The sequence below is a fragment of the Triticum aestivum genome, chromosome 4A (assembly GCF_018294505.1).
Source record: "Triticum aestivum cultivar Chinese Spring chromosome 4A, IWGSC CS RefSeq v2.1, whole genome shotgun sequence".
NCBI lineage: Eukaryota > Viridiplantae > Streptophyta > Magnoliopsida > Poales > Poaceae > Triticum > Triticum aestivum.
This window is the reverse complement of record NC_057803.1, coordinates 664,869,884-664,881,350: the sequence shown is the minus strand read 5'-3', so window position 1 is coordinate 664,881,350 and position 11,467 is coordinate 664,869,884. Positions and strand designations below refer to the sequence as shown.

At 43.7% G+C, this 11,467-nt stretch overlaps 1 long non-coding RNA gene across 1 annotated transcript in view; it reads left to right on the top strand.

The window, feature by feature from the left end:
• LOC123087966 (uncharacterized) overlaps positions 1-980 on the top strand; it is a 12,148-nt gene extending 11,168 nt beyond the window's left edge. Inside the window, exon 9 of the long non-coding RNA XR_006441623.1 lies at positions 918-980. This is a non-coding gene — a long non-coding RNA (uncharacterized lncRNA). The remainder of the gene's footprint in view (positions 1-917) is intronic.
• The last annotated feature ends 10,487 nt before the right edge of the window (positions 981-11,467 follow it).

Genomic DNA, 11,467 nt, shown 5'->3' with positions numbered 1-11,467 from the left:
TATAGTAAGTGCTTCATATATAGTTGAACTAGCTAGTTGATTTAATAAACTACTTTATTTTACTATATATAAAAGTAGTTTGTTTTTAGTAAGTACTACTTTATTTATTTATAGTAAGTGTTTAGTAGTTGAACTAGCTAGTTGATTTAATTAATAAAACGACTTTATTTAACTATATATAGAAGTAGTTCCCGCATCGACGTCGGCGATGCCTATCCCGCATCCTCGTCGTCGTCGACTCGGTGGTGGAGGCTTGCTTGATCAGGGCCATGTTCGGGACTGGGCTCCGCCGGGCTGGTATTGGGAGGTGCTACCTTTCGGGGGACGTAGGTTGGTGAGGAGGCAGCCCATTGTTGACCCGATCCTTGTTTGGTGGCGGTCGCGTGGGCCAGTAAGGTGCCGAGGCTTCCGGACACCGCGGAGGTGGTACGTCACCGTGTCAGCGAGGAGGACAAGCACGTCCGTCGCTACGTGGTTGCATTGGAGGGCAGATTCGACAATACCTGGCAGGTTCTTCAGGGATTTCACTGGAGCTATGATCCTGTGATGGTTCCTTATCTTTGGGTGTCCACCGCCTGCGTTGATACCCGTCGGGCGCTACGGTTCTAGTTGTATTAGTGATGCTATATTAGTGATAATATTCGACGATGTACGGACATCAAGAGATGATGTACTTTTGCTTATAATTATTGAATGCATGCTAATTTGAATACTATTTTTTTTTATGATTTGGTTTTGCTTATTTTATGATTTGGTTTGCTTATTGAATGCTCATATTGGATAAGTTCTCCTTCATTCCCGTGTGCTAGACAATTTGATGTAATAATGTACTCGGGAATGAAAGGAGGAGCTACGTACATCACCGATAGTCAACCCGTGATTAATAATCTAGTTTAATATTTGAATTATGAACATAGGCCGAAAATGTCGTACTCGCACGACGAAAACCGCCCGGGGGAGTGCGACTGGTGCCACGACGACCGAGGTATCTGCGACAGGTTCATTGAGCTGGACGAAGATCGTCGCTTCAGCATTAAGCTCGAGGAGACCTTCGATGTTCATACGGTACGCAACCGACGACAATAGTTTTTTTTCGTAATTACTCATGACTTCAACTATTTTAATCATGACAATATTTTCCATCTTTTCCAATTCGACTAGCTTATCCCATGCTTTGCAAGATGCTATGTCTTGGAGAGGATGGGTTTTGAAGACCATGAAAGTTTCGAAACCAAAAAAATTATCATAAGTACCCATCATGGTGTGGATTTTCAAGTAAAGCTGTACAATGCTCAGAGTGTAACCCATTTTGATTGCAAAATTGGAAAGCACTTTGCAAGATGTATGGTCTTGATGAGGGTATGCTTGTCACTATGGATCTTGGTGATCCTACAATCGAGCAAGAGAGACCTTCGATTTGGGTCCTTGTGGATACACCTCCAATTTTTCCCCCATGCGAGCTTAACATAGTTATTAAGTAATTTATATTGTTTATTTCAAAATAGTTGACAACTTATCTCCATTGACAGCTTATTTTCATTCTTCAAAGAATGTGCGGAAGATGGTAGACAGAACCTACTACACCGAAGGCTCCGAATTAACTTATCAGGAGAAAAATCATCTGGTCGCATTTTGTACTGATCTTGAGAATTACAATATCTACAATCAAACTCCTCAACATTATGGTCAATACGTGCCACTAGTGCACGTGTTGAACTACGGTAACTACCATGGAGATATCCTGGTAAGATTTTTTTACTATTACGACATCCGTGATCTTTTTGCACACTTCTAAAACTAGTACATCATTGCTAACTACGAAGTTATTACTATGTTTTTCAACAGATAATCCCGAATGATTGTGTGCCTCATCTGATGTATACGCATGGTAGCCTTCATGTTTTGAACATACAGCCAGGTCGTCCTACGAATCTCAACTGTCCATACCGGGTTTTTAAAAGAAGTGGAGACATAACAATCAAAGAATGGAAAAAATATATGGACAGTCGTAAAGAGCTTCTTGGAAGCAACAAGCAACGAAGGGCAAGAATTGGAGACAGGATGATCGCCATTCTTCATAATGAAGAGTCAGGGTCTATATTGTTTTATGCTATTTTACCTTAAGGGTGTTTAGGTCCTACCTGATACTGATGATCATGTGCTAAGAACAATTATGTAGGGTTGGGTTCGATGACTATGAGAATGATGATCGTATGACTTATTATTAATAACGAGTAGAAGTTGTATGATGATGCATAGGACTTGTTATTATATATGATGATGTATGATGCGCATGCATGAGCATGTTATATCAGCGGGTGAAATGAACATAGCAGCAGCGTTGATAAACCAAGGACGAAGATATAAGAGAGGACACTTCTCTCTATTAGCTAGCTAATAACAACCTAAAAATAAGCCCCCAAACCCCTAAAGCAGCCACATTTGTAAAAAAAAACATGAACTTTTGGTCCCGGTTGGAGCCACCAACCGGGACCAAAGGCCCCCCTGACTGGGCTCGGTGGACCGGCCATGTGGAGGCACATCTATCTTGGTTCGTGTTTGAATCGGGACTAATGGGTGGAAGTATTAGTAACGACCCATTAGTCCCGGTTCAAGAACCGGGACTAAAGACCCTTACGAACCGGGACTAATGGGTGTTTTTCTACTAGTGATTATTTGGTGGTATAATACTATGATTGCGCATTGAGGCATTTGCCGACTCCATTCATTTACGATATAGGTGTATCGATGCATGTATCAATGCAAAACCTTTCTATCATTTATCCATGTATGTAGGATATTGTGTAATCATCTTTTGCATGTTATATCATGTGTTTTTTGGTTCAATACTTATGTGCCGTGAGCCGGCCATCGAGCTGCTGCTATTTGTGTTGTTGATCATCAGAGTATGTTGCCATGCTTAATTACTCTAGGTGTCTTTAAGTGTGTGTGTCTGTGTATTAGGCTTTTGCTAGGTTTGCTTATTCGGGTACATGCTGATATGCAACAAGGCTCGGCTGCCTTGATGCTTCCAAGGTCAGAAACAATAAATCTAATCAGCGGTATGCTATGCACGGAGATGTCAGTTTCTTGCTGTTTAATTTTGTTCCGAGGAGGTCTGTTGTTTGGATTTTGTTCTAGGACGAGAGAAATTTCTAGTTGTAATTTCCTATTTCAATCCTCGGCTTAGTTATGCAAATGAAACTGCAGACTTTCAGAGGTTCAGTTTGTGTGGATATTAGCAATCGATTTTAAGGCTTGCAGAGTTTCATGTTGGATGCGTCTCAGACCGCTACCTTCAAGCATATTTTTTTTCTTGCTTCACAAAATTGGAGCATTGAGGGATTATTGGAGGCTTCTAAGTCTCAGATTGTCTCTACTTGATCTTTTACCAAGTGTTATTGTTGTGCTTTGTGTTTGCTGATAATAACAGTTGCATACTTGACCTATTGTCATGTGTTATGCTGTGCACAGTGAAGATAATTTGGCCCATGAATAGTTAATTTCTTGCCTGTGAACATCTAGACTACTACTTTTGTCAGTCATTAAATTCAAATTATATTTCTAGATGCTGAATTTTTTTTGTTCTATGAAATGCTTGTTGACATTACTTTCTTTGATATAGGCATGTAAAGCACAACCCTCCGCCGCCGCTCTTCCTCGTCCCGTACCGTACAAGAGACTCTGCTCACGTGCGCCGATGCCAGACTGCTACCGTCGTCCCTTCTGACCTGGCTGCTGAGGTACATTTCTCCCGGATCTCGATCCCGAGATTTCTCTCCCCACTGCACCCCCCTGTACCATCCGTTCACGTTCACAAATTTGTTCACAATCGATGATGCAGGGGTTTGTTCTAGCTACTCAAGGCATGGTGTACATCTGGTGCTCGTCAAGCAACACTCTGTTCTTGCCGAATGAGTCGTCAACCTCTTGATTGTCGACAATCCGTGGTGCACATTGTGTCCAGCAAGGTGATAACTGACCCCTTTGTTACATGTTTCCCACCGATGGCTTGAGGTTGTTCTGTGGTTGGTCATCTGGCCACCATTTTCATTTTTGTTTGGATATTTGGCATGGTTCAGTGCAAATGAATTACTATGATTTTGTTCAAAATTATATCTGTAAATGTTCTATTAAGGTTTAGAAATGTCTACTCTTGTGGTGGCTATCAGTGTGGTGCATAGGTAGGATTTAGTTTGCTTCTATTCTCACAGAGATTGTAGCGCACAGTGTTCCTTTGCATGCCCTTTCCCGTTCTCAATTTTTAGAGATGAGGAAGAGCATTCAGACCATGAATCTCATGCTCGCCATCGCCCCTGGCAAGTTGTAGGGTTTTCGGCTCTCGTGATATACATTAATCTCATGCTCTGTGTTGCCCTTCTCGTGCTTGTTTATTACTAGGGCTAGGTCCGTGCCCATTACACTTACATCCAACCACAAGGTCAATTATTGTTGCTATGAAACTATGTTTCTTCATATTGCTTTTAATCGAACAATGTTTACTTTCTTTCTTCCCCCGTCGGTGGATGAAAATCAATACTCCCTCGGATCCATATTAATTGTCCCTCGCTTTAGTACAAAGTTAGGGAGTACCAAATTACTCATATTTATGAGGGAAAAGAGGCTTATTTGTTTTAAACATATTGTAGCCATGTTAAGGCACTACCCTACGTTAACTCCTGCACTTCGTCTATCATTTGTTTCCATCAAAATAAGCATGCACTACCAGGATTGTTCTGCATCAAAGTACCCTTGTGCATGACCTTCATAAGGGTGCTTCTGCATCATTTAGCGACATTGATAAACATGTTGCTGCTGTATTTCCGGTTGCTAAGCAGGAAATACAAACTGAACCAGTCAGTTACTCCTGCTGAAAGTATGCTTGACTTGATAGAACATAAGGGTAACTTCTTGTTTTCACCGATCTGCTTCTTAATCTTCTTCAGAAGTTTAACATTTTATTTCTGAACCTTGAAAGACGAAGATTAGCATATTAGTATTACCCGTGTAGTCGTAAAGCACACTTTTGTTATCATATTGTTTGATCAATCTGAGGCTCTGTAGGCAAAAGGCTTGAGACTAAACCCTCTGTTATTGTTTCCCACCCATGGCTTGGTGTTGTTCTTGTGGTGGCTATCAACCTGGTGCATACGTAGGATTTAGGTTGTTGTGATCCTGACAGAGAATGTAGCCCATACTATTCATTTGCATGCCTTTCCACGTTGTCAATTTTTAGAGATGAGGAATAGGATTCAGATCGCGAATGTCATGCTGGCCATCTGGCTGGATACGTTCTAGGGTTTGCATCTCTCATGATATACTTGAATCTCATGCTGTATGTGATGCCCTTTTCTGCTTGATTGATTCCCAGGGCTAGTTCATGCCCATGACACTTGCATCCAACTGCCAGGTCAACTTTTGTTGGTCTCCGACAACAACAACAAAAATCAGGTTTCCCCCCTTTGCTTTTAGCTTTCACACATGGGATGCCATTTTAGGAATTTTCTGGTGCTGTAATACTGTGATTACACATTGCTCCATTTGACCTACTCCATTCGTTTATGATATATCAGTGTATCAATGCAAAACCTCTCTATCATGTATCCATGTATGTAGGATATTGTGTAATCATCCTTTGCCTTGTTAAATGATGTGTTTTTTTGTTCAATTCTCATGTGCCGTGTGCCAGCCATTGAGCCGCTGCCTATTTGTGATGTCGATCATCCGAGTATGTTGCCATGCTTGATTAATCTAGGCGTGTTTAAGTGTGTGTGTGTGTGTGTGTGTGTGTGTGTGTGTGTGTGTGTGTGTGTGTGTTAAGCTTTCGCTAGGTTTTCTTATTCGTGTACATGCGGGTATGCAAGAAGGCTCGGCTACTTAATGCTTCCATGTTCAGAAACAATAAATCCAACTTAGTGGTATGCAGTTTTCAGTCTGGGTATAGAAATAATTGGGTCCATCTGGACCAGACGGCTGTATGGTATACATATATCTTCTTCCCATGAACCAATTTTTTTCTGAACTTTTCTGCAATAATTTTCTTCTTCTGTTTTTTCGAGTTTTTGTAGGAATCAATAGAATTTAGCTTATGTAACTATTACAGTAGCATCCATACTTTGGAACCATTTCACTTATTTATCGAGTTTCAGACAATCGAGAGTAGAAGTTTCTTTGGTCATATGGAGTTCAATATCGTGTGCCACTTTGGTTCTTGAAGGAGGGGGTTTCTGACCTTGTGGTGCTCTTCCAGTTCTGCTAAGTTACTGGTTTCCGTTGGTCCTCCCCTTTACTCCCTTGCTTTGGGACCTAGCCAACGAGCTATGGCCACTCTGTGCGCCGACCAATGAGCCATGGTTGAATCTGTAATTGTGGATTGTCGTGCTTTTGGTGATGGCAGTCTTGTTTACTACTATTTATGTTTGCTTTCGTGTGAATCTAGGCTGCCTAGTTGTCTTTGGATTGCTCTTGTAGTCACTGTTATGCTTGTGTTTACTGGATATCATGGTTATCATCTCTGTTTATGCTAGAAATTTTAGGAATCGGTAATGTTTTGCCGTAGGCTTGGCCAGTTTGCTCTTTCTGTGTATATGCTTTAGGGTATGCATGATGTGTCTGTTCTGTCAATATCACTTCCATTCTTTCAATTTACTATTCAGGAAATGATATTCTTGGTGGAAAAAAAAACACCACTATATACGATTTACTATTGACACTTTTTGTCCTTCATTTTTTTTTGCGAGAAGTCAATGGTAGTTTTTCCTTCAAAACTTTTTATTCAAGTACAAGACAAGATCATGTTTATTTCAAAAAAAGTTTTGATTTTTTTCGCTTTTTTGTAATTACCCAGTGTCAAAAACGTTCTTATATTATGGGACGGAGGGAGTACTATCTTTCCCATGTCATTTGTTTTTTTCCTGAAGTCAACGGTAGTTTTCCCTTCGCGAAACTCTTTATACGAGTGGTACAAGAGAAGATCAAGTTTATTTCAAAAAATGTTTTGATTTTTTTTGCCTTTCCCCAATAACTATTTTTTCCCACATAATTTATTTTTCTTTGCGAAAGGACGAAACTTTGTTTGCAGGTATTAAGTTGAATATCGCCACTTTGCTTCTTGAGGAAAGACGGCATTTTGGTAACCATTTGCAGGAATCAGCGTTTTCTTCTATTTTCTAGTTTTCTTGGAACGAATAGAACTAAGCTTATGTAACCATTACAATAGCATCCATACTTTGACACCATTTCATTTATTTACTGTTGTGTTTCAGACAATCCAGATTGAATGTTTTTCTGAGGATATGGAGTTCAATATTGGCTGCCACTTTGGTTCTTGAGGAAGGAGGGGATTTCAGACCTTGTGGTGCTCTTCCAGTGCAATGTCTGGTTTCAATGCACTTCGAGTTGTGGTAAGTTACTGGTTTTCCTGGGTCCTCCCCTCTGCCCCGCTTGCTCTGGGACCTTGCCTTCGAGGTATGGCTGCTCTGTATGCTGGCCGTCGAAGCATGGTCAATTCTATGATTGTGGACCGTCGTGCTTTTGGCGATGGCAGTCTTTTTTCCTACTATTTACTTAGGTAAATCTAGGCTGATTAGTTTGTCTTTTGGTTGTTCTTGTAGTCATTGTTATGCTCATGTTTACTGGATATTATATCTGTTTATGCTAGCGATCTTAGGAATTGCTACTGTTTTATTGTAGGCTTGGTTAATTTGCTCCTTTTGTGTATTTGTTCAATCCAACATATATATGTTTTGTTCAAGTTTTGGTTATTTGCAACTCATGGGACATTGTTCATCTTATTCATCAATGTTAAGTTCTAGTTATCTAAGCTTCAGCAATTTAAGCTAAGCCCCATGTTGTTTTCAGACTGTGCATAGTAACCATTACAGCACTATCCATACTTTGGCACCATTTTCATTTATTTACTATTGTATTTCAGACAATCCAGAGCAAAAGTTTCTTTGGGGATATGAAGTTGAATATCGCCACTCTGGTTCTTGAGGAAAGAGGGGATTTTGGTACTGTGGCGCTCTTCGAGTGCGACATTTGGTTTCAGTGTTGTCATTGTTGTACAGCAAGAATGCACATAAGCTGGAGAGGTGGTTTGGTTGGTAATGTGGTAGTGTGCACAGAGTAAACGGTAAGTGGATGGAGAGTTGAGGTTTTGTTTGATTTTTCAAAAGATGTACTCCTATACTTGCTATATATTTGAGGATTATTTTTCTTGGTTGAGTCAATTTTTGTCTTGGTATATAAATAAGCTCTCATGTTTTCACATGTTCAAACTGAACAAATAATATGCATAATGTTTTATGGCTCATGAATTCACCGTGTTGACAAATTAACATGCATGTTTTTTTGTGCGGGAAAAAATTAACATGCATGTTGCTGTGTGTTTGTCTGTGTAAGATCTGAAACCACTCTAGGCCTGTGGCATTCTTGTTCAAGTGTTCATATTAGGAATTCTCAGTGTTCTCTGGTTGTATGCATGCACTTTTCTATAGAAACACACTCTTAGTCCATCTTTATTTGTCACAGTCTACTTAAACATGTATGTACGTAACTTTGTTTTTCTTTCTCAAATTTTCTCTGATTCCTGACTACTCAAAGACACGTTCATGGTGGAAGCTAGAAATGCTACATGTATGAAGCTATTGTTAACTTTGTTGTTGTCTTTGATTTTGTATAGAGTTATCCGTGCATATTGAATCTCCATTGTAATGCTTAGCGGTTGCTGGTGAGGTGCTGCTGGAGATCAAGGTCGCCTTCAAGTCCATGGGCGGCCAGAAGTTGGTCAGCTGGAGGCCCGTTGACCCCAACCCCTGTGTCTGGGAGGGTGTCCCCTGTGCCTTCCTGGACCTTAGGGTCCGTTCCATGTACGCCCTTTTCTTTCCCTCCATTTCTGCCTCTCCCCCTTCTTCATTTTAGACCGTGTCCTCATGTTTCTTACTGTGTGATGTCCTTGGTAGTCGGATTATAATTTTGTTAGGAGAAATTCCCAGATATTATTTCTTTGTATTTGTTTGATGGGAAGAAACATCAGCATGGAAGACCATTATTTGAGAAGTGAAATGCATCTTTGGTTGTTGGTTCCTGCTAGTTTTGAGACATAATTGAGGGCCAAACCTGGAATCTAGGACTAACTTAAAATTGCCTTTTTGATGGTTTGCATAGTTCCTTTGAGGGCGTATGATTCTTACCTGGCATCATTAATCTTCTGTTGATTTGCTTCAGATCTGCTGGTGAGAACTAGCAACGACATGTTAGTGCAGATAGCTTGCTTCGTTCATGGATGATACATCGAGCATGTATGACTCTGTTGCCGCTCACCTCAGCATGTATAATTATGCCATGTTTCTGCGGTGCATTTCCTATATTTATCTAGTCATTAGATAAGCTATCAACTTTTATTTGTTCATGGTCTCTCCCTCCTATGTTTGGTCTGGGACCTATCCTCCATCTAGCTAGCACTAAGTAATCGTCCTGCTTATTACCCTATGAATCCCAGAAAAAAAATTAGACTTGAAAATGTAAAGTGCGGAGAGGTGGATACAGACTAACTTAGAAACAATTTGTATTTAATGCTAACATTCCTTCTTTGCGGAATCATAATAATTCATTTTTCTGTTTGAGTGCTCTTGTGTCTAGAACTCTAGGTTACTGAATAAATACATTTCGGCTGCACTAATTATTGACGTATCAAGAGGATAAATATCAATGCAATTGTGTTATATCAAGGACGGTTACACACATTTTCTTGCTCTAATTTGATGTTTATTTTTTGTCATTTTCTGATGTTTTTTTCTCTGGCTGGTTCGGGCTATCGTTAACTATGTTGTTGCCTTTGACTTTATGTAGTGCTATTTGTTGGCGCCAAAATGGAACTACCGAAGCACGGCGATCACCGGAGACACGATCGGCGAGAAGGAAGGTGGACACAAAGTTTTTACGGGTGCTCGAACACCCCCGCCGCACGAACGGCCTCACTGTTTATCACCTCGAGCACGAACTCGATCTCCTCAGCGACTTACACAGGGGGGGGGGAGAGTCTTATACCCGAGCCCACGGACATGCCCGTGCAGCTCCACGACTCGCCCGACTCCCACTCGTCACGCCCCGCACGCCCTGGCTCGTGCGCGCCCATCGCGCTCTGACGCGATCGCCGCGGCCACTTCGCGCGCCCTACGCGGCCCATGCCCTGGTCCTACGCCAACAGACTCGCGCACATACGCCCTAACACACGCACACACGCACACCTACACTTGGGAGCGCACGCACGCACCCAACCTTGCCCTGGCCCGAGTCCGACGCGCCCACCGCGCACGCTCGCGCGCACCGGCTCGCCAGACTCGCCACGGATTATTCCCAACATTCTCCCCCTAAGCCGTGGCTTAGAGGAGTCCGTCGTCCTCAACTCCGGCGTCCGCCAGTAGCGTCCGCTCCGCCGCCGGCGCCTTCCGCAGCTCCGGGAATTCCCGCTTGAAGTGGCCTCATTCGCCGCATTTGTAGCACCGGCCACGTTTGTTGCCGCCGCTGCCTGATGCCACACTGCGCGTGTCGTCGTCATCGCCGTCCCGAGCTCCCCCTTGGCGCCGCTCCCGCGCCCGCCATTGCGCCGCCGTGTACAAGAGCTGGCCGTCCTGGCACTCGCCGTTGCTCTGCCCGCGGCGCCGCACACGCTCGTCAAACGCGCGCAGCCGCCCGAGCACCTCGTCGTAGGTGAGCTCCTCGAGCTCGCAGAATTGCTCGATTCCGGCGACCACCGGGAAGAGACGGTCCAGCACCGTATCCATGAGCTTCTTCACCAGCTCGGTGTCGCTCAGCGTCTCTCCCAGGCCCGCGAACCTCGCCGTCATCCCCGCCAACCTGTCGGCGTAGACGTCCAGAGACTCGCCGTCCTCCATCCTCAGCCGGTCCAGCTCGCCGCGCAACGTCGCCCTCCTCACCGCGCGCACCCGTTCGGCGCCGACGAAACACACTTTGAGGGAGTCCCATACCTCCCTCGCTGTGGGCTTCGCCGCCACCTGCAGCAAGACGTCCTCCGGCAGCCCTGACAGGAGCAGCGCCCTCGCCGTCTTGCACTTCTTCGCGTTGACCGCCGCGTCGTTCGCCGGCGCCACCGCCTCCCACAGCGTGCGGGCATCAAGGATTGCCTGCGCCTTGATCGCCCACACGGTGTAGTTCTCCGGCGAGAGCATCGACATGTTCATCGACACCGATCCGCCCACGCCGCCGTCGCCGTGTGGAACCAGCGCCATGAACTCCGTCGAGCTCCTTCACCACGCTCCATCACCTCGCTCTGATACCAAATGTTGGCGCCAAAATGGAACTACCGAAGCACGGCGATCACCGGAGACACGATCGGCGAGAAGGAAGGTGGACACAGAGTTTTTCCGGGTGCTCGAACACCCCCGCCGCACGAACGGCCTCACTGTTTATCACCTCGAGCACGAACTCGATCTCCTCAGCGACT